Here is a 24,333-nt window from a genome sequence, read left to right as displayed (position 1 = left end):
ACGGAGGAGATGAGGTGGAAAAATATGGAGAGCCAAAATGGTGATGCCTTGTCTGTATGAGGACGGTCCCAGAACAGAAACAAAAATAAGTCATCGAGTGGGAGATCTAAATCTAGAGGGAGATCTAAATCTCCAGGAAAACCTGTAAAGGTGGTGTGCTGGAAATGCAGAAAGGAAGGGCACTACAAAAGGGACTGTAAATCTAAAGCTCCTGATAAAGGAACGGGATCTGATAATGCTCCTTCTACAGAGGTGAAAACCACCTCAGATGAAGGTGGGGATGCGTACTTGGCTTCTTCAAATACACATGTAGATCATGAGGCATGGTTGATTGAATGAGGTGCATCCTTTCACTTCACTCCCCATAGAGAGTGGTTCTACAAGTATGAGAAATACGATGGTGGTGATGTCTTCTTAGGGGATGATAGGAAGGCTAGAATTGTTGGTCGTGGAAAAGTAAAGTTGAAGTTGCAATGTGGAAGGGTTAGAACACTTCCAGGTGTTCTACATATTCCTGCATTGGCCAGAAATATGATTTCTATAAGAAAGTTGGATGATGCAAGTGTAAAAATAGTGTTCAAGAAGGATACCTGCAAGATGGTTTGGGGAGCACTGGTATTGATGCGGGGAGTTCGGATTGGAACTCTGTACAAGCTACAAGGTAGCATGGTTGTTGATGGGTGCAACAGTTCTGTGGTTCCTGAAAGTGGAGCAGAAAATCTAGTGGTCTCTGGAGAGAAGACCATGTTGTGGCATCAAAGGCTTGGACATATTGGAGAGAAGGGTCTTCGAATACTTCATGGTAAAGGTATGGTAGAAGGTATGAGTAATAGCTCTCTAGATTTTGATCTCTGTGAAAATTGTGTATATGGGAAGTAGAATCGGGTGAGTTTCCCCTCTGGTGGTAAGAGGTCGAAACATATATTAGAGCTTGCGCATAATGATGTGTTTGGACCTGTGAAGATTCCATCACTGGGTAAGTCTATGTACTACGTATCATTTATAGATGAATTTTCAAGGAATACATGGATATATTTCCTTAAGAAGAAATCTGAAGTCTTTGACAAGTTTAAAGAATTTAAGGCTCTAGTGGAAAACCAGACAGAGAAGAAGATAAAGGTGTTGAGGACAGATAACAGTGGAGAGTTTTGCAGTAAGGAATTTGAAGAATTCTGTAAGAAGTGTGGTATAGCACGACAGAAGACTACTCCATATACACCTCAACAAAATGGAGTTGCAGAAAGAATGAACAAGACGTTGATGGAAAGGGCAAGAAGCATGCTCAGTGGTGCCGGGTTAGGACAAGAATTTTGGGCAGAGGCGGTGGAGACAGCATGTTACCTGGTCAACGGATCACCTTCATCAACATTGAAGGATAAGACTCCACAAGAGGTATGGACTGGTAAGAAACCCTCTCTTTCACATCTGAGGGTATTTGGATGTGATGCATATGTACATGTTCCAAAGGAGAAACGAACCAAGTTGGATAGTAAATCTGAAAAGTGCATCTTTATTGGGTATAAGGATGGTTTAAAGGGTTATAAGCTTTGGAACCCAGTAACAAGGAAGGTTGTGTACATCCGAGATGTGGTGTTCAGAGAGGTGAAAGATGTTATTAAACATGAAGTCCAACCAAAGGAACCTGAGAAGATAGAGTTTGAGCTAAAGGAGGAAGAATCAAACTCTACAGCAGAGGAGGAATCAGAAGATGAAGAGCCACAAACTTCGGGTGTGAGAAGATTAGTTCGAGAAAGAAGGTAGCTAGAAAGGTATAGTCCATCTACTTTTTGTTCAAATTTTTCTTTATCTATTACTGATGATGATCCCAGAACTGTGAAGGAAGCAGTAGATTCAGAGGATGGAAAACTCTGGAAAGAGGCCATGGTTGATGAAATGGCATCTTTGCACAAAAATGAGGCTTGGGATCTGGTGGAGTTGTCGGCTGGAAGGAAACCCATTGGCAACAAATGGGTGTTCAAGAAGAAGATAAATGCAAAAGGAAAGGTGGAGAAATACAAAGCTCGGTTGGTAGCAAAAGGTTATTCCCAGGTGCTGGGAATTGATTTTGGTGATATTTTTTCTCTTGTTGCCAAGGTAACTTCTATTAGATTACTTTTATCTGTTGCTACTGCTTTTGATTTTGAGGTAGAGCAGATGGATGTGAAGACAACATTTCTTCACGGGGATCTGGAAGAGGAAATTTACATGAAGCAAACTGAAGGCTTTCCGGTGAAGGGTAAGAAAGAACTGGTATGCAAGTTAAAGAAGTCTATATATGGGTTAAAAGAGTCACCAAGGATGTGGTATCAAAAAGTTGATACATTTATACGGGGACTTGGCTTCACCAGAAGCAAAGCAGATCACTGTGTGTATTTTAAATTAATTGGTGACCGTGTTATTTATTTGGTCTTGTATGTGGATGATATGTTGCTGGTTGGAAATGACAAAGAAATTATCCAGGATTTGAAGACCCAATTGTCCTCCAAATTTGACATGAAAGATCTTGGTGCTGCAAACTATATTTTGGGCATGGAAATTAAAAGAGATTGGGCAAAGAGGAAGCTCTGGTTAAACTAGAGGAAGTATGTGGAGACAATATTGCAGAGATTTAATATTCAGGATAGTAAACCAGTGAAGGTTCCTATTCCTGTAGGTGTAAAGTTATTTGCTGAACAGTGTCCCAAGACATAAGAAGAGGAAGAGGACATGTCTTGTGTTCCATATGCAAGTGTAGTCAGTAGCCTGATGTATGCAATGGTTTGTACTAGACCAAACATTGCACATGTAGTGGGAGTATTGAGCAGGTTTATGTCAAAACCAGGAAAGGAGCATTAGACATCAGTGAAGCGGGTTTTCACGTATTTGCGTGGCACTAGTGATTATGGTTTGTGTTACCAAGGAAGACCATGATTGGACAGAGTGTTAGATATTCGTGGTTTGTTGATGCAGACTGGGCTAGAGATCTAGATCAGAGAAGATCTACAAGTGGGTATGTGTTTAACATATTTGGAGGTGCAATCAGTTGGATGAATAAGAAACAATCTGTAGTGGCACTATCAACTACAGAGGCAGAATACATGGCAGCCACTCATGCAAGTAAGGAAGCAGTTTGGTTGCAGAGATTGTGTTCAAGTACGGGGTTGGTATAGGGAGCTATAAGGATAGATTGTGACAACCAAAGTGTAATTTTCTTGGCAAAGAACCCTGCATATCATTCAAATACAGAGCACATTGATGTTCAACATCACTTTGTCAGGGATATGATAGAAGAAAAAAAGGTGTTGCTGGTAAAGGTGGACACTTTGAAGAATACTACAGATGCATTGACAAAATATGTGAGATCTGAGAAGTTCTCTTGGTGTAGAGAAAAAATGGGCGTTGCAGGGCTGGATAAATGACTAAGCTCTCTTGTGGCCCCCTATGGAAAGAAAACAACAAGTGGGAGAATGTTGGGTTGTGTTATATTCTTTCCACAACTAGCCCACGTAGTTAACCGGGGGATTAGAGGGGGAGCAGAGCCCCTCCTTTGTTGTGCCAATTGCGTAGTGGGGGGGTCACAGAGGGTTTGAGGGATGCAAGTAACCCCACTCTATGGGGTCCGAGGCAGCGCCCTGGAAAATTTTGGTTTTGGAACCTATGTTAGGTTGGGCGGACCCACCTATGGTTTTGTGCATGATTTTCGCACATGTTTTTGGATGCGATGGTTTTCGGTCCATGGTATTGGATGCTTCGGCATGTATAAATATCTATTATAACATTGAAAGGAACATAATGGAAAATCAAGCTGGTAGTCCCGATTTTGGGATCTAGGGGAAAATCTTTGTGTATATGTGTTTTATGTGTTATGCTCTCGCATTGTTTATTTTATGTGTTTTAGAATTCGTATGCAAGTAATTTCTGTACGGGATTAAAACCTACATGTTTTGTGGTATTGGTTGGGAGATCGAAGTCTCCTAAGATTTTGTTGTTTTCGTAAGTTGCATGTTGCTGGAAGTTACTTCCTAGTCGAAGATGCTAGAAGGGGTCAAAGATCTTGGAGACTAACATGGTGTGGAGGGAAAATTTGGTCTTGTTCTAGGGTAAAGAGTCTCAAAGAATACTATTGAAAGGAAGAATTATCTTGACTGGTTTTTCCCCTCAAGGGGGGTTTTTCCCTAGCATGTGCCTATATATTGTGTCTCTTGTCTTATGTATGTATAATTGCTTGATGAAAGATAAGATAATAAAGAAGTAAAAGAAGCCAATACACTCACAAGTAATTATTAAGAAAGGAGAATAAAACCCTAATATAACATCCTTGATTTTCCAACATTTTGATCCTAAGAGAGTATCTTTGGGCAGGACCAATTTGGGTTAGATTGCCAAGATTACCTCTACAATATTGGACTGAATATGTATTTATATGTGTAGGGAATTATCTGGGGGTTTTCTTAGATTACGAAAAATCATTTATAATTCTAGTAAGTTGGCATATGCACGCATCTTGGTGCATCTCGACACTAGAGAAGGGTTGGTGGAAAGTTTGAAGCTATAATGGTGAGGGGACATCAAATTGTAGAAATTGGATTACGAAGGAGTCCCCTTCCGATGTCGGAGGTGTCATGAATTTGGTCATACTTACAAGGATTTTCCTCTGATTACAAAAGAAAAGCTGGTAGGTGATTCAATGGTTGGGGAAGAAGGGCATGGTGTGACATCAAATGTATTGAACCAGACGTCTCAAAAGAAATCGGTTTGTAAGCCTAGAGGACCATATTTGGACAAACGGAAGCACATCCCCTCTGGTCCATATCTGTCTCCAAGGGTCATTAGAGCCCGTACAACAACTTCAGGTCCCCCTCCGGGTACTGTTTCCTCTTTCCCATCTCTTGGTCCATATAGTTTGAATGATATGGTTGTATCTGGTCAATATTAGGGTTCTAGGATTAGTTTATCTCACTGCGATTTAAATTCAATTGCTTGTGCTTCAACCTCTATACCTGCATGTTTCTCGGCCCCATCACCTACCATTTATATAGTATCTCAAGCTACAATGTTTTATAGGGGCGATACCTCGTCCGAGTCCAATACCAACCATAGATATTTCTTCTAATCTTTGGCCAAACATTCTAATGCTATGAAGCGTGGCCTTGGTCTGTCGACCCCTCCAAAAGTGCCCAAATAAACCCGAAGTAGACAATATTTTATATCAAAACCCATCCATAAGGCTAGTATAGATGTCGCTGAAGGTAGACAATTATCACTTGAAGGGGTTCTTAGAGCAAGAAGTAACTCGTAACTGGTTTCCTGATGAAGTGGATTTCATTTAATTGCAGAGGGTTGGTTAGCCCTACTAAGAAAATATCCCATAGGATACTATTAGAATTAGAGAAGGTAGATGTGGTATTTCTTCAAGAGACACTAGGGAACAACTCCCTTATTTGCGCGCTCCTAGAAGTGATTCGAACTGGTTGGAATTTCCATGCATTAGATGTTCAAGATAGATCTGGTGGCATTTCTATAGGTATAGATGGTAGAACAATGAAGATTTCAAATGTCTGGGGGAGGGAAGGTGTATTAATGTTAGATGTTTATTCAGAAGAATTAAGGATGGAATTCAGAGTAGAAATATATATGGTCCCCATTGTTAGTGTCGGTCTTGAGCCCTCCATCGGTGATCAAAAGCTCTTTGCATTTTGCATAAGTAGGTGTCTCATCAGTGTCAGTCTTGCATCCCATTAGGCATGCCATAACACTGATGGAGGAGCTGGTCTTTTGTTCCCTTCTTGGTTTTGCTGGAGCAGGTCATGTCATTTAATGAGCTTGTGTTATACTTGTTTATTTTGGTCTTGAGATCCCAAGTCTTAGGTCTAGGGTTTTAAGTCAAAAATCACTGCAAAGTCATGAGTCAAAGGTTCATGTGCCCAGCAAACCAGAAGGAAGCATGTACATATGTTTCATTAATATTTTTCATCAGTTGCAGCTCATTTAACCTTGGTTTTAAAAACTCTGTTTTTAAACCCAAGGTCATGTGAAATTTGCAAAAATAAAGAAAATTTTCAAAATTCTCCAAAATGCCGGCAATAACCCTGGTCTCCTCACTAGCATCCCTCAGATGGCTAACCTGCAAAAAGAACGGAGTTAAAACATTCAAAAGGCCAAAATCGGGACAAAATGAACTCAAAAACAATACTAAAATGAATGCCAAAGCAAAAACATTACAAAGTGGGTTTGGTAAGTTAATTTTTTCAAATTTGGGCATATAAAGGCCAAATTTCCCTCTAAGGAGCCTCATTATGCATTTGAGAGCAAGAAAACACACTTGAGAGGTCGAAGAAGGCGATTTGCAGCAAAATTGGGTATTTGCCTGGTGCGCGACCACTCAGGCAGGGTGCGCGACCACTTGGGTGGGGCGCGACCACTTGGGTGGGGCGCGACCACTCAGCGCAATTTTTGATGTGTAAATTTACAAGGGCGCGACCACTCAGCAGGGGCGCGACCACTCAGCACGGGGGCGCGACCACTCAGGCCGATTTGCCCAGGAACCTCCAAAATCGACCCAAACTCTCTCTCATTCACTCAATCGGTCGAGGTAGGGTCTCTTTATACATTTGAAAGCTAGAGATATGAATTCATGGGCTTGATAGGTATGTTATCACAGAAAAAATGCATGGAGAAAGGATAGGAATGATTGTTTGTGTTGTAGGCATTATGCTAGGGTTATGTTTGTTTTTCAAGTTTTATAATTCCTTTTTCCCTCCTTGGTTTCCCATTTTGGTTCACAAATGTCAGTGTGTCTCTCTCTTTTATCTCATTTGCAAACTATACTAAAAATCCCATCCCAAAGTTCCTAAAACCCTAACCCCTCCTCAAAACCCTAATGCCTATCTATCCTTCCCAAACCCTAATGCCTATATACCCTACTCAAACCCTAAAGCATTATCACACAGCAGTTAATAAAACAAAAGATATATAAAAACACAGCAAAGATAAAAAGAAATGTTATGAAAAAGAAAAGAGTATATATATATATGGCAAATGCATGTGCATGTTCACCACAAAAACAGAGTCAAGTATTACCATGCCATAGCCTAGCCACTACAAGAGCAAAAAGACATATTGTTGTGTAAAAATCAGAGGCAAGGATGCTGTGTAAACATTCATGCCAAAATCAACAATATACAGCTGTACATGATGCTCAAAATGGACAGTTTGCTGTGATAGGGTTTGCACAGGAACAATTGTTGCATCTCCCTAATTTTAAACTCTGTTTTCCCTACTTTTTTCTTCCCTAAAAATCCCAGTGCAATTGAAATCCCTCTTCCCTTTTGTCAACATGTAACTAAAGCCCCTTTTTCCCTCATGACAAATGCAAACTAATGCTTTGTTTCCCCTTAGCATCAAAAGCACATAAACTTGAAAAAACAGAGTATGCTTATAAAGTACAGTCAAAGACAAATTAAAGGAGCAGCCTGTTGATGCTAATGATTGATGCTACCCCATACCCCTATGATCATGTTGTCCTTTACCCCATGTAAAAAAAATATATATTGTCCTTTCCCTTGGTGATCATTACACATATTTTCCCTAATAAAGTATTTATTTGCAAATGATTTCCAAATGATAAGAGATGAGGAACATGTTTGATATTTTGTGAATTAGTCCTTTAAATTCCCTGTTTTTATATATTTCCCTTTCCTTATTAAAAGTCCCCCCCTAACATTTCCTTCATGATTTTTTCCCCTTGAAAACAACATACTTCTCAGCGTTTTGCAGGCAGGGCAGCAATCAGTTGTGTTATTTTTCTCCACCTTGCTCAATAACATCATGTCAACCACTGAAACTAATGAGCAAGGTGATGACCGGTCTTCTTCTTCGGAGTCTGAGGTACAGAGGCCTCGGAAGGGTGGCAAAGGTGGTCATCATAAGAGAGAAGAGCCCACTTCTCTAGCAGAGTTACAGGCTTGCCCTTTGGCAGTGACTTTTTTCCGGTACATGTCATGTCTTGAGTTTTGTGAGAGGCTGGCCCAGATTCAGCACCACAGGGAGTTGGCCCGATTATTTGTTTTGCACCTTCATGATGGGCAGGTCACTCTTGCAGGGGTGAATTTTGTACTATCTCCGGAGGTGATTTCAGAGGCTACCGGGATACCAAATGTGGGTGAGGTGTGGCCCAAGCGCAAAATGCTGGATTATGTTTATTTTGAGCCATATGTCAGGCCAGCATTCATGAGTCATTTGTCGGGGATCTTTCCTTTCAGGTTCCTCCGGGCGGAGTATGCTTCTATTATGCGGCTTATCATGCACTACTTCACATGCGAGGGGAGATTTTCTCGGGTCTTCTCTTATCACATTCGCTTGCTGATGCACTTCACCCGGGTGAGGATGATGAACATCCCGGTTTTCTTTTTCCATGATATTCAGAGGATGGTGTCAGTGTTCCAGAGGCAGTCTCCAGCTCAGCAGTATCGGAGTTTGTGCCATCACGGTCTTATCCAGCTTATTGTTGCCCATCAGTTGACTCAGCAGGGCATTGCATGGGCAGACTTCATTTCTCGGGATTTCTTCACAGAGCCACAGCCAGAGCCACAGCCAGAGGTCATTTTTGAGGAGGGAGGTCCTTCACATCAGCCTGAGATCACTGTTCCGAGACACATGGCTTCCTCACCTCGCCTCACTTATCAGAAAGGCCCGAGGGCCTTGTTTGCAGCAGCTCGGCGAGTACTTTCTCCACAGCAGGTGGAAGGGGTCTCGCCATCATCATCAGCTACAGATCAGCGAGTGTTATCTCCACACCAGGTGGAAGGGGCCTCGCATTCTTCATCAGCAGAGGCAGTGCAGGAGGGCAATCAGCCCATGACAGAGGAGGAGAGAGCCGGTGACACACAGGTTGACCTCATTGATCTTGATGCTCGCTCCCCTACTTCAGATTTGCATGAGATCATCCGACAGAGAGAGGCGGAGAACCTCGTGTTGCAGCAGAAGCTCCAAATGGCTCAATGGACCATCACTTATCTGGAGCAGCGCAACAGACAATTAGAGGCGGAGAAAGAACTTGATGAGCTATGGAGGATCCGCGGTAATAGAGGCTTGAACCGTAGGAGGCCCGGTGACTTGCTGCCCAAGGAGAGGGAGTCCATGCTTATTCGTGTGAATGCACACTTGGAGAGACTGTTGGAGAAAGCCAACAAGGACAAAGGGCTGCTACGAAACATGAAGAACCATTATTGGGCAAGGTTACAAGTTTGTAAGGCAAAAATGAAGATACTCCAAAGGAAGTTGTCCGAGGCCCAAAAGAGGAAGAAGAAGACCAACCCGCTCCGTATCTTGGCTGAGGCATCACTCACTCACCATGATACTCATTAGTATCCTCCCAGCAGCAAACACAAGAAATTTTGAGGATTTTGAGGCATTTTTGGCATTTTTTAGCATTTTACAGGTTTTGGTCATTTGAGTGGTCTCACCCCCCGCGCGACCACTCATGGGGACAGCTCAGATTGAGGAAAACTCTACATATTTGGATTTTTCATGACAAAATACACTTGGATATGGATGGGTTTCAAATTTTATGGAGATTTGGGCCTCCAAAAGCTCAAAATACATGCAAATTTTGACTTTCTGCCCCTTTTTTGAGTTGCAGAAAGCTGCCTTGGGAGAAATGATTTTTGAGGGGTCAAATCAACTCCAAATTCAGAAATTCCACTTGGGTTGGAAAGTAGACTCCCAGACCTTTCCAACGAGCTATATTGCACCTAATTTGGACACCGGGAAGGCCTTCAACCAGAGCTGCACAGGGACGCGACCACTCAGGATCAGGGGCGCGACCACTCAGGGAAAATTGCCAGATTTGACCATTTCGGCCAGCAAAACACTGTTTTTACTCTTGGATGACTTTTGGGCATGTAAATAAGAAACTTTGGTGTAATTTTCATGGCACATGGATGCATTTACTCTCCTTTAACCCTTCTAGAAGTTTCCTTGATGTAAATAGTGAATATTAAATGCATGGATGGGTTACCTAAGTTTTAGAGGCAAGTTGTTTTGACTGCCTATTATCTAGTGCTTAGTTTAGAATTAGTTCAAACTGCTCCTAGGAAGCTGAGCTCGACCCCTAGAGGTGGGGAAAGGAGTTAGATGATCTATATTATGCCTTCTCTTACTCATTTTCATGGTTGGACTCTTGAGGGAGAAGCTCTATTGTATATTTTACTTGTATCTCTGCAATTTGAGGAAAAGGAAGGCCAGGGTTTTGCAGACATCATTGTGGATTCTTGTGGATTATTGTGTTGATGGTGTGTTTCCTACTTGTCATTGTAAGTGTGTTTATGTGTTCCATCTCTTATTTTATTGCTGCTAATTAAACAAATGAAGTGATAAAGTTTGAATTCATGCATGCCATGCTCAGCTTTCAATTTTGTTTAATATTTATGTTTTCCACTGTCTAAAGAGGATTCAAAGTCATTGTTTGCCCTTTTTAGCTCCCTCTCTTTCTTCCTTGATCATCCATCTCAGCTAAAGGCATCAGCACAAACTCCTACCTTGCCCCAAAGACCCACCTGCAAAAACTGAGCTCAATCCCCACACCCTGAATTGCACTCCCTCCAATTGCCACCAAAAACCCCAAAAAACTTTAAATCAACCCTCCTTATCAGTTTACTAGCCTAATATCTTTGATCCTAATTGGTCAGCTCACCCCATTGAGAAAATACCTTGAGTCTGACCGGAGAGAGCCTTCTCCTTCCTCGTAGGGCTAGCTACGAGGTGTAATGGTTTGATGTAGCCTTGAGATTTGCCTATCTCAGCCTAGGTGAAATTTCAAGCGCTAACATAGTGGCGACCATACTGGGGAGAACAAACTTGTTTGTGTGTTGATGTGTGTGTTTCGCAAGTCTTAGACGGAGCCTAAAGTCACGCCAGGTAGCCTTTGAACACGCTCTTGTTTTACATCAGCGTTAGTAGATAAACGCTGCTTCAGTCAATCTCCGTGAGCTTCTGAAACCCTCACTTCAGTGACATCTTTATCCCAGTATCATTATGGACTCTAAGCTTCGGATGATAGGCTAAGAGTTTCCATACGGCTGAGCGGTTTTTCCTTTCCTAGTCTATTCGCGAAAACAAGCTGGCTACTGATCCAAGACCAATTGTTAGATCTAATTCATGCCCAGCTATTTTTGAATATCTTGAAGATCTTGATTTCGATGAAAGTTTTGAGTTGTCGTTGTTTAAAGCTAAATCTGAAAGTGCACTTGCTACTCTAGTTCCTAATCCTGATTTTGCAGCTGCCATTGAATTTGAGAGGCATAATAAATTAGTTGAAAATTTCATTTTGAGGAATCTCCAGACACGTGTACAAGCTACAACCCTTGCTGATTTCCTTGAAAATATCTCTGGTCATATTGGATCCTCTATCACGGCGAATGAACAGTCAAATCCCCCTTATATTGCCATCACTCCCATAGTTACTCATCCCCCATCTACAGTTGTTTCGCCTTCGGTTTCACATACTACTTCTCCTTCTCTTACTCCTCATACTGCCACACCTACTCCGCCTGCTACTCCAAGACCTACCTTACCAAGAAAAATGGCAGCCCGGTTTGCCCCACTTGTATTGCCTGCTAATCTTCATGACATGCCAGCTGACTATCAAAGCAAAATTCCCATGTTTGATGGCACTCCACAAAGTATTACAGCACAACAACATATCGATAAAATGTCCACTTTCTTTGATCTATATGAGTTAGATGAAGAAGATGTTACCATGCGGTTGTTCGTGCAAACATTTGCCGGAGAAGTAAGAAAATGGTTCAGAGGGTTGGCAGCTAAAAGCATCACCACCTTGGAGGCACTCGAGAATCAATTCTTGGACCGATGGGAAATAAGGAAAGACCCGCTGCAAATCAATGCTGAGTACAACAACCTCAAGCGAAATCCGGGTGAGTCGGTTCAAGACTATATCATCAGATTTAATTCAGTGTATAACGCTATACCCGATGATTTGAAACCATCAAGAAAGTCCGCATTTCTTAAGTTCCCAGATGGTTTCGATCCGAAGATGGCCTACTCACTGCGGGACCGAGATCCTCCTACCTTGGAGGAAATGCAGAAAATTGCAGTCAGTGTGGAGGCTAATTTGAATGACAAAAGGGCAAGAATGAAAGCGGAGAAGAAAGTCACAAACAAAGAAGAGGCAGCATCCACTTCTCAGGTTCTTCGTACAGTTGAGGAGATGAAAAAGGCACTCCAAAATCTTAGTCTTGGCAAACCGGAACCTCAAGTTCGAAACCCAAATTTCAGAGGTCAACAACAGCAGCCCCAATATAGAATCAAGCAGCGGGAAACACGAGCACAAGAGGCTGCCGTGCAGCAGCCAATCCAACCTCCATTTCAGCAAAATTATGTCACTCAAGAATCAGAAGATGAAGGTGAAGGTGTGGGTGAAGAAAATCACTTTTTCACTCCCGATGATCTGCCCACATACATCACGGAAGAAGAAGAGCTGGTAAGTAATGCTTATACACCTCAAGATGAGCATTACATTCTATCTAATGATGTTGTACTTCAAGAAGAGTCGGAAGAGTATCAAAGAGGTTACTTACATGCCTTATCAGCTCAGCAAGGTAAGCAAAGGCAATTGAGGAACCGGACAATTCCCATCAATCCTATTAAAAAGAGAGCAGAAAACTTAGCAAAGAATGGTGCTGCTGCCCCACAGACAAAGGGTAAAGAAATCATGGATCCTTCATCAACTCAAACAGTTCCAGCAAACAAGATGGATCAGCCATCAAATGTACCCAAAGATAGAGCAGAAAAACGAGACAATCCGACAAAAGAAGGTGAGAAGAATCAAGCTTTTAGCATTGAGAATGAAGTCGCAAAATTGAAATTGTCCATTCCATTGACGGAGGTCATGAAGAATAACACATACAAAGCACAAATTTCCAAGATGTTCAACATTGATCCAATGCTAGATGCGGTGAACGTAGAGGATGATCAGCCGGAGTTGATTTTTGGGCCAGCGCTAAATGGTGAGTCTCCCGAAAGTGATGTTCCTCCATTCTATATCAGTTTGAGAATTCATGATTTTATTCTTCACAACGCCATGTTTGATTCAGGAGCATCACACAATCTAATGCCTAAGGCGATTATGGAGAAGTTGGGACTTGACATTACCAGAAAGTACCATGATCTATACTCATTTGATTCCAGCCGGGTGAGATGCATCGGTTTGATTAAAGATTTGGTTGTGAGTCTAGATCAAATCCCAGCAAAGAATCTTTTGATGGATGTTGTGGTGGCGGACATTCCTCCACGTTTTGGCATGCTGCTCTCAAGGTCATGGGGAGCTAAGCTAAAGGGTACACTTCAGCTTGATTTTTCATATGCTACTATTCCGGTGTTTGGCCAAATGAGAAAGGTGTACCGAGAGCAAAAGATGAAGTATATGATTACTAGCAAGGAAAAGCCAGTAAATCATCCTGTAAATTATGTACAAACAGATTTAGAATCCTTTGTTTTATTTGCTGATAATTTTAATGAGGTAGATAGTCAGTTGGTTCAAGTAGAAGATATCCCAGGTATTATAGATAATTTCAGAGAAGTTTTGAGAACGGAAAGCGAAGAAAGGACTGCTGTCATAAGATCAATCGCTGAGACAAATGGGCAGCAAATTATGACTGAAACAGCATCACAAGTGCAGCAATTAGATGATGATGAGGATGGTCTTTGGACCATGGATTTTGATGGTGCAGTGGGCAGCGATGGAGCTGGCATAGGTGTGTGGATTCGAAGTCCATTTTCAGTCCAAAACCAAGTTCCAAGCAAGGTACGGGTGTGTTGTTATAAATTAGCTTTTGATTGTTCAAATAATAAAGCGGAATATGAGGCTCTTATTGCTGGTTTGAAAATCCTTCGCAAATTGAAAGCAAAGAAGATAGCAGTTTATGGCGACTCCGAATTAGTTATCAAACAAGTGAAGGGGGAATTTCAAGCCAAACACCCTCGTATGCGGGCTTATCGCAATGCTGTCCTAGATATTTTGAAGCAGTTTTCAGAGCATACTTTGACTTGTGTGCCCCGAATTCAAAACGGTGTGGCGGATGCATTGGCAAAGGCAGCAAGTAATTTGAAGATACCAATGAATTCAAGCAACAAGTTCGAAATCTATGTAAAGCACCATCCTACAGTCCCGGATAATCAAAGATGTTGGCAAGTGTTTCAAGATGACGAGGAGATCAAAGATTTCTTGCATGGAGAAGGTAAATTTGAAGAAATCTCAATTGACATAGAACCTGAAGGAGTTAATCAAATGGATGTTTTGCAGCTCAAAGATAATTATATTCCAAAAGGTTTGATTCCTTTAGAAGAATTATTTGATCAAGATGATGTGGCCCGCAAGCCAACCTTGAAGCCAACGGATGAAGGTGTTGAAGATGTGAATCTCGGGACAGCCGACAATCCAAGGATGGTCAAGTTATCTAAAGCATTACCACCCAAGGTAAAAAGTCAATATATCAGATTATTGTCATCTTATTCTAATGTCTTTGCTTGGGATTATTCAGACTTAAAGACATATGATACAAGCATCATCCATCACACTATTCCTATAAAGCCAAATCAAAAGCCTTTTCGGCAAAAGTTGCAGAGGATCAATCCCAAGTTGCTGCCTTTGATTGAGAAAGAGGTCAATAGGCTCTACAAGTCCGGAATCATAGTTCCCATTCGCTTTTCAGATTGGATCTCCAACCTAGTGCCTGTGAGAAAGAAGACCGGTGAGATTCGCTTGTGCATAGACTTCAGAAATTTAAACAAAGTGTCGCTAAAGGACAACTATCCGCTGCCTAAAATGGACCACATATTGCAGCGGGTAGTGGGCGCTTCAAGAATGTCATTGCTTGATGGATACTCCGGGTACAATCAGATTTTAGTGCACGAGGATGACCGTGATAAGACAGCCTTCACTACACCATGGGGAACATTTCACTACGCCAAAATGCCATTTGGGTTGAAAAATGCGGGTGCCACATTTCAGCGAGCTATGGATATGGCTTTCGCTAATGAAAAGGATGTATTTTTAGTTGTGTATCTTGACGATCTAACCGTGTTTTCCAAATCAGATGAAGAGCATCTATTTCACTTAACTAAAGTGTTCCAAAAGTGCAGAAAATATGGCATTTCCTTGAACCCGAAAAAGAGTCTTTTTGCCATGAGTGAAGGGAAATTGCTGGGACATATCATTTCCAAAGATGGCATCCGAATTGATCCCGCACGGGTGGAAGCAATTCAGCAGCTAGAGCAGCCCCGAAACAAGAAGGAAATACAGTCTTTTAATGGCAAATTAAATTTTCTGCGCTGCTTCATTCCCAACCTTGCAGAGCACCTTAGAGAAATAACCAATATGCTTCGGAAGGACAGCGAGATTAAGTGGACCGAGGAGGCAGTCAAATCTTTCAATATAATCAAGGTAATCTTGTCTTCAGCCCCTACCTTGATCAGCCCCGATTATACTCAAGATTTCATCTTGTTCTCTTTCGCTTCCGAGCATACATTGGCAGCAGTATTGATGCAAAAAAGAGAAGGAGTTGAGAGGCCAATAGATTTTTTCAGCCGGATTATTAGAGATGGAGCACTAAACTATAACATCATTGAGAAGCAAGCTTTGGCGCTGATCAAAGCCTTGAAAGATTTCCGGGTATATATTCTCAACTCTCATGTGTTGGCATATGTTCCTAATGCGGCCGTAAAGGATGTCTTGGTACAAACAGAGCCGGAAGGTAGGAGAGGCAAATGGATTGCTGCTCTCTTAGAGTATGATGTTGAAATCAAGCCTACCAAGCTGATTAAAGGTCAAGGTCTCGCTAAATTGATGGCTGAAACAAACCTCCATGCCCTTGACATCAACTTGATTGCTGCCTTATCCGATGGTGATGAAGAAAATTCAGCAGTTCAGGTATCAGACATCTTTGTTTCTTCACCTTGGTATGCTGATATAGTTTATGTACTTCAAAACTTATCTGCACCTCCCGAAATGTCAAGAAATAAGGCAAGAACATTAAAGCTAAAGGCTGCTAAGTTTTGCATTTTGAAATCTGCACTTTATTGGAAAGATCCCGGAGGCATCTTGCTGAATTGTTTGGTCGAAGAGGAAGCGAAGGCAACAGTGGAAGACTTCCATAAAGGTGATTGTGGAGGTCACTTGTTTTGGAAAACAACGGCCAACAAGATCTTGCGAGCTGGTTTTTATTGGCCTTCCCTATTTTCTGATGTGTACAAAGCGGTGAAGAGCTGTCATGAATGCCAAATATTTCAAGGAAAGCAAAAGTTGCAGCCATTGCCTCTCAAACCGGTGGAGATTAGTGCGCCATTTCAGCAGTGGGGCTTAGACTTTATTGGCGAAATCCACCCAGCATCATCCGGGCAGCACCGTTGGATCTTAACCGCTACCGATTACTTCACAAAGTGGATAGAGGCAATTCCCACTCGCCAGGCTACAGATTCGGTAATCATCTCTTTTCTTGAAAATAATATCTTGTCCCGTTTTGGCTGTCCATTCAAATTGATCACAGACAATGCAGCAGCGTTTAAGTCCAAGAAGATGGTTGATTTCTGTTATAAGTATAACATCAACTTGGGGCACTCAACCGCTTATCATCCGCAAGGTAATGGGCTGGCCGAATCATCGAATAAATCACTAGTGAACATCATCAAGAAAATGCTGGAAATTAACAAGAAAAATTGGCACAAGAAATTGGTGAATGCATTATGGGCTGATCGGGTAAGTCAAAAGAAGTCAATTGGCATGTCGCCATTTGAAATAGTTTATGGCACTGATGCAGTTTTTCCAACATCACTTAGTGTACCGGTTGCAAGATTGCTTCAAGAGGCAGGTGAAGATCCGGATCCAATGCAAAGGCGCATCAATCAAATGGTTCACTTACAGCAGACAAGGGAAGAAGTGCTCCAAAATGCTTTGAAGTTACAAGAGCGCATCAAGAAAATTTATGACAAGAAAGCAAAGTCGGATAACTTTCAGCTGGAAGATGTTGTCTTGAGATGGGATGCCCGAAATGAGGACAAAGGTAAGCACGGTAAATTTGATAATTTGTGGAAAGGTCCTTATAAGATTGCTGCATACCGTGGTCCAAATGCTTTCCTTCTCAAGGAGATGAATGGCGATGACTGTCCCGGTGGGTCGGTGAATGGCCGACTTCTTAAGAGATATCATGCTTGAGCAAATGCTGCTCTAATCACTCTCATTGTAATTACCGTTTTCCTTTCATTACAGCAAGTGTGAACTGATCTCTCATTCTTAGTTTGGGGCCCGCGGTGAAGGCTATAATTCTAAGGATGGTGATTAGTTGGTGTGAAGTTTTCAGATTGTTTATTTTCTGCAAAAGTAGGTCAGTGTGTGTGTCTTAGTCCTTTCACATTTTTCAGTTTAGTCCAAGTCAAATAAAGTCATTTCCATGGTTGGTCATAGGTTTACAAGTTGACTCCATTGCCCAATAAATAAAGCACTGGTCTGCTCTCCCAGAGGTCTAAGGTTCTTGGCACCTCCAAGGAGCTACCATCCCCAATCGGAGCCAATGTTAGTGTCGGTCTTGAGCCCTCCATCGGTGATCAAAAGCTCTTTGCATTTTGCATAAGTAGGTGTCTCATCAGTGTCAGTCTTGCATCCCATTAGGCATGCCATAACACTGATGGAGGAGCTGGTCTTTTGTTCCCTTCTTGGTTTTGCTGGAGCAGGTCATGTCATTTAATGAGCTTGTGTTATACTTGTTTATTTTGGTCTTGAGATCCCAAGTCTTAGGTCTAGGGTTTTAAGTCAAAAATCACTGCAAAGTCATGAGTCAAAGGTTCATGTGCCCAGCAAACCAGAAGGAAGCATGTACATATGTTTCATTAATATTTTTCATCAGTTGCAGCTCATTTATACCTTGGTTTTAAAAACTCTGTTTTTAAACCCAAGGTCATGTGAAATTTGCAAAAATAAAGAAAATTTTCAAAATTCTCCAAAATGCCGGCAATAACCCTGGTCTCCTCACTAGCATCCCTCAGATGGCTAACCTGCAAAAAGAACGGAGTTAAAACATTCAAAAGGCCAAAATCAGGACAAAATGAACTCAAAAACAGTGTTAAAATGAATGCCAAAGCAAAAACATTACAAAGTGGGTTTGGTAAGTTAATTTTTTCAAATTTGGGCATATAAAGGCCAAATTTCCCTCTAAGGAGCCTCATTATGCATTTGAGAGCAAGCAAACACACTTGAGAGGTCGAAGAAGGCGATTTGCAGCAAAATTGGGTATTTGCCTGGTGCGCGACCACTCAGGCAGGGTGCGCGACCACTTGGGTGGGGCGCGACCACTCAGCGCAATTTTTGCTGTGTAAATTTACAAGGGCGCGACCACTCAGCAGGGGCGCGACCACTCAGCACGGGGGCGCGACCACTCAGGCCGATTTGCCCAGGAACCTCCAAAATCGACCCAAACTCTCTCTCATTCACTCAATCGGTCGAGGTAGGGTCTCTTTATACATTTGAAAGCTAGAGATATGAATTCATGGGCTTGATATGTATGTTATCACAGAAAAAATGCATGGAGAAAGGATAGGAATGATTGTTTGTGTTGTAGGCATTATGCTAGGGTTATGTTTGTTTTTCAAGGTTTATAATTCCTTTTTCCCTCCTTGGTTTCCCATTTTGGTTCACAAATGTCAGTGTGTCTCTCTCTTTTATCTCATTTGCAAACTATACTAAAAATCCCATCCCAAAGTTCCTAAAACCCTAACCCCTCCTCAAAACCCTAATGCCTATCTATCCTTCCCAAACCCTAATGCCTATATACCCTACTCAAACCCTAAAGCATTATCACACAGCAGTTAATAAAACAAAAGATATATAAAAACACAGCAAAGATAAAAAGAAATGTTATGAAAAAGAAAAGAGTATATATATATGGCAAATGCATGTGCATGTTCACCACAAAAACAGAGTCAAGTATTACCATGCCATAGCCTAGCCACTACAAGAGCAAAAAGACATATTGTTGTGTAAAAATCAGAGGCAAGGATGCTGTGTAAACATTCATGCCAAAATCAACAATATACAGCTGTACATGATGCTCAAAATGGACAGTTTGCTGTGATAGGGTTTGCACAGGAACAATTGTTGCATCTCCCCAATTTTAAACTCTGTTTTCCCTACTTTTTCCTTCCCTAAAAATCCCAGCGCAATTGAAATCCCTCTTCCCTTTTGTCAACATGTAACTAAAGCCCCTTTTTCCCTCATGACAAATGCAAACTAATGCTTTGTTTCCCCTTAGCATCAAAAGCACATAAACTTGAAAAAACAGAGTATGCTTATAAAGTACAGTCAAAGACAAATTAAAGGAGCAGCCTGTTGATGCTAATGATTGATGCTACCCCATACCCCTATGATCATGTTGTCCTTTACCCCATGTAAAAAAAATATATATTGTCCTTTCCCTTGGTGATCATTACACATATTTTCCCTAATAAAGTATTTATTTGCAAATGATTTCCAAATGATAAGAGATGAGGAACATGTTTGATATTTTGTGAATCAGTCCTTTAAATTCCCTGTTTTTATATATTTCCCTTTCCTTATTAAAAGTCCCCCCCTAACATTTCCTTCATGATTTTTTCCCCTTGAAAACAACATACTTCTCAGCATTTTGCAGGCAGGGCAGCAATCAGTTGTGTTCTTTTTCTCCACCTTGCTCAATAACATCATGTCAACCACTGAAACTAATGAGCAAGGTGATGACCGGTCTTCTTCTTCGGAGTCTGAGGTACAGAGGCCTCGGAAGGGTGGCAAAGGTGGTCATCATAAGAGAGAAGAGCCCACTTCTCTAGCAGAGTTACAGGCTTGCCCTTTGGCAGTGACTTTTTTCCGGTACATGTCATGTCTTGAGTTTTGTGAGAGGCTGGCCCAGATTCAGCACCACAGGGAGTTGGCCCGATTATTTGTTTTGCACCTTCATGATGGGCAGGTCACTCTTGCAGGGGTGAATTTTGTACTATCTCCGGAGGTGATTTCAGAGGCTACCGGGATACCAAATGTGGGTGAGGTGTGGCCCAAGCGCAAAATGCTGGATTATGTTTATTTTGAGCCATATGTCAGGCCAGCATTCATGAGTCATTTGTCGGGGATCTTTCCTTTCAGGTTCCTCCGGGCGGAGTATGCTTCTATTATGCGGCTTATCATGCACTACTTCACATGCGAGGGGAGATTTTCTCGGGTCTTCTCTTATCACATTCGCTTGCTGATGCACTTCACCCGGGTGAGGATGATGAACATCCCGGTTTTCTTTTTCCATGATATTCAGAGGATGGTGTCAGTGTTCCAGAGGCGGTCTCCAGCTCAGCAGTATCGGAGTTTGTGCCATCACGGTCTTATCCAGCTTATTGTTGCCCATCAGTTGACTCAGCAGGGCATTGCATGGGCAGACTTCATTTCTCGGGATTTCTTCACAGAGCCACAGCCCGAGCCACAGCCAGAGGTCATTTTTGAGGAGGGAGGTCCTTCACATCAGCCTGAGATCACTGTTCCGAGACACATGGCTTCCTCACCTCGCCTCACTTATCAGAAAGGCCTGAGGGCCTTGTTTGCAGCAGCTCGGCGAGTACTTTCTCCACAGCAGGTGGAAGGGGTCTCGCCATCATCATCAGCTACAGATCAGCGAGTGTTATCTCCACACCAGGTGGAAGGGGCCTCGCATTCTTCATCAGCATAGGCAGTGCAGGAGGGCAATCAGCCCATGACAGAGGAGGAGAGAGCCGGTGACACACAGGTTGACCTCATTGATCTTGATGCTCGCTCCCCTACTTCAGATTTGCATGAGATCATCCGACAGAGAGAGGCGGAGAACCTCGTGTTGCAGCAGAAGCTCCAAATGGCTCAATGGACCATCACTTATCTGGAGCAGCGCAACAGACAATTAGAGGCGGAGAAAGAACTTGATGAGCTATGGAGGATCCGCGGTAATAGAGGCTTGAACCGTAGGAGGCCCGGTGACTTGCTGCCAAGGAGAGGGAGTCCATGCTTATTCGTGTGAATGCACACTTGGAGAGACTGTTGGAGAAAGCCAACAAGGACAAAGGGCTGCTACGAAACATGAAGAACCATTATTGGGCAAGGTTACAAGTTTGTAAGGCAAAAATGAAGATACTCCAAAGGAAGTTGTCCGAGGCCCAAAAGAGGAAGAAGAAGACCAACCCGCTCCGTATCTTGGCTGAGGCATCACTCACTCACCATGATACTCATTAGTATCCTCCCAGCAGCAAACACAAGAAATTTTGAGGATTTTGAGGCATTTTTGGCATTTTTTAGCATTTTACAGGTTTTGGTCATTTGAGTGGTCTCACCCCCCGCGCGACCACTCATGGGGACAGCTCAGATTGAGGAAAACTCTACATATTTGGATTTGTCATGACAAAATACACTTGGATATGGATGGGTTTCAAATTTTATGGAGATTTGGGCCTCCAAAAGCTCAAAATACATGCAAATTTTGACTTTCTGCCCCTTTTTTGAGTTGCAGAAAGCTGCCTTGGGAGAAATGATTTTTGAGGGGTCAAATCAACTCCAAATTCAGAAATTCCACTTGGGTTGGAAAGTAGACTCCCAAACCTTTCCAACGAGCTATCTTGCACCTGATTTGACACCGGGAAGGCCTTCAACCAGAGCTGCAAAGGGGCGCGACCACTCAGGATCAGGGGCGCGACCACTCAGGGAAAATTGCCAGATTTGACCATTTCGGCCAGCAAAACACTGTTTTTACTCTTGGATGACTTTTGGGCATGTAAATAAGAAACTTTGGTGTAATTTTCATGGCACATGGATGCATTTACTCTCCTTTAACACTTCTAGAACTTTCTTTGATGTAAATAGTGAAAATTAAATGCATGGATGGGTTTCCTAAGTTTTAGAGGCAAGTTGTTTTGACTGCCTATTATCTAGTTCTTAGTTTAGAATTAGTTCAAACTGCTCCTAGGAAGCTGAGCTCGACCCCTAGAGGTGGGGAAAGGAGTTAGATGATCTATATTATGCCTTCTCTTCCTCATTTTGATGGTTGGACTCTTGAGGGAGAAGCTCTATTGTATATTTTACTTGTATCTCTGCAATTTGAGGAAAAGGAAGGCCAGGGTTTTGCAGACATCATTGTGGATTCTTGTGGATTATTGTGTTGATGGTGTGTTTCCTACTTGTCATTGTAAGTGTGTTTATGTGTTCCATCTCTTATTCTATTGCTGCTAATTAAACAAAAGAAGTGATAAAGTTTGAATTCATGCATGCCATGCTCAGCTTTCAATTTTGTTTAATATTTATGTTTTCCACTGTCTAAAGAGGATTCAAAGTCATTGTTTGCCCTTTTAGCTCCCTCTCTTTCTTCCTTGATCATCCATCTCAGCTAAAGGCATCAGCACAAACTCCTACCTTGCCCCAAAGACCCACCTGCAAAAACTGAGCTCAATCCCCACACCCTGAATTGCACTCCCTCCAATTGCCACCAAAAACCCCAAAAAACTTTAAATCAACCCTCCTTATCAGTTTACTAGCCTAATATCTTTGATCCTAATTGGTCAGCTCACCCCATTGAGAAAATACCTTGAGTCTGACCGGAGAGAGCCTTCTCCTTCCTCGTAGGGCTAGCTACGAGGTGTAATGGTTTGATGTAGCCTTGAGATTTGTCTATCTCAGCCTAGGTGAAATTTCAAGCGCTAACATAGTGGCGACCATACTGGGGAGAACAAACTTGTTTGTGTGTTGATGTGTGTGTTTCGCAAGTCTTAGACGGAGCCTGAAGTCACGCCAGGTAGCCTTTGAACACGCTCTTGTTTTACATCAGCGTTAGTAGATAAACGCTGCTTCAGTCAATCTCCGTGAGCTTCTGAAACCCTCACTTCAGTGACATCTTTATCCCAGTATCATTATGGACTCTAAGCTTCGGATGATAGGCTAAGAGTTTCCATACGGCTGAGCGGTTTTTCCTTTCCTAGTCTATTCGCGAAAACAAGCTGGCTACTGATCCAAGACCAATTGTTAGATCTAATTCATGCCCAGCTATTTTTGAATATCTTGAAGATCTTGATTTCGATGAAAGTTTTGAGTTGTCGTTGTTTAAAGCTAAATCTGAAAGTGCACTTGCTACTCTAGTTCCTAATCCTGATTTTGCAGCTGCCATTGAATTTGAGAGGCATAATAAATTAGTTGAAAATTTCATTTTGAGGAATCTCCAGACACGTGTACAAGCTACAACTCTTGCTGATTTCCTTGAAAATATCTCTGGTCATATTGGATCCTCTATCACGGCGCATGAACAGTCAAATCCCCCTTATATTGCCATCACTCCCATAGTTACTCATCCCCCATCTACAGTTGTTTCGCCTTCGGTTTCACATACTACTTCTCCTCCTCTTACTCCTCATACTGCCACACCTACTCCGCCTGCTACTCCAAGACCTACCTTACCAAGAAAAATGGCAGCCCGGTTTGCCCCACTTGTATTGCCTGCTAATCTTCATGATATGCCTGCTGATTATCAAAGCAAAATTCCCATGTTTGATGGCACTCCACAAAGTATTACAGCACAACAACATATCGATAAAATGTCCACTTTCTTTGATCTATATGAGTTAGATGAAGAAGATGTTACCATGCGGTTGTTCGTGCAAACATTTGCCGGAGAAGTAAGAAAATGGTTCAGAGGGTTGGCAGCTAACAGCATCACCACCTTGGAGGCACTCGAGAATCAATTCTTGGACCGATGGGAAATAAGGAAAGACCCGCTGCAAATCAATGCCGAGTACAACAACCTCAAGCGAAATCCGGGTGAGTCGGTTCAAGACTATATCATCAGATTTAATTCAGTGTATAACGCTATACCCGATGATTTGAAACCATCAAGAAAGTCCGCATTGCTTAAGTTCCCGGATGGTTTCGATCCGGAGATGGCCTACTCACTGCGGGACCGAGATCCTCCTACCTTGGAGGAAATGCAGAAAATTGCAGTCAGTGTGGAGGCTAATTTGAATGACAAAAGGGCAAGAATGAAAGCGGAGAAGAAGGTCACAATCAAAGAAGAGGCAGCATCCACTTCTCAGGTTCTTCGTACAGTTGAGGAGGTGAAAAGGACACTCCAAAATCTTAGTCTTGGCAAACCGGAACCTCAAGTTCGAAACCCAAATTTCAGAGGTCAACAACAGCAGCCCCAATATAGAATCAAGCAGCGGGAAACACGAGCACAAGAGGCTGCCGTGCAGCAGCCAATCCAACCTCCATTTCAGCAAAATTATGTCACTCAAGAATCAGAAGATGAAGGTGAAGGTGTGGGTGAA

This window comes from Pinus tabuliformis, chromosome 5_1 (assembly GCF_031772625.1).
Source record: "Pinus tabuliformis cultivar Carrire ecotype Pingquan chromosome 5_1, CPIR1, whole genome shotgun sequence".
NCBI classification, from domain to species: domain Eukaryota; kingdom Viridiplantae; phylum Streptophyta; class Pinopsida; order Pinales; family Pinaceae; genus Pinus; species Pinus tabuliformis.
This window is presented reverse-complemented; position numbering follows the sequence as displayed.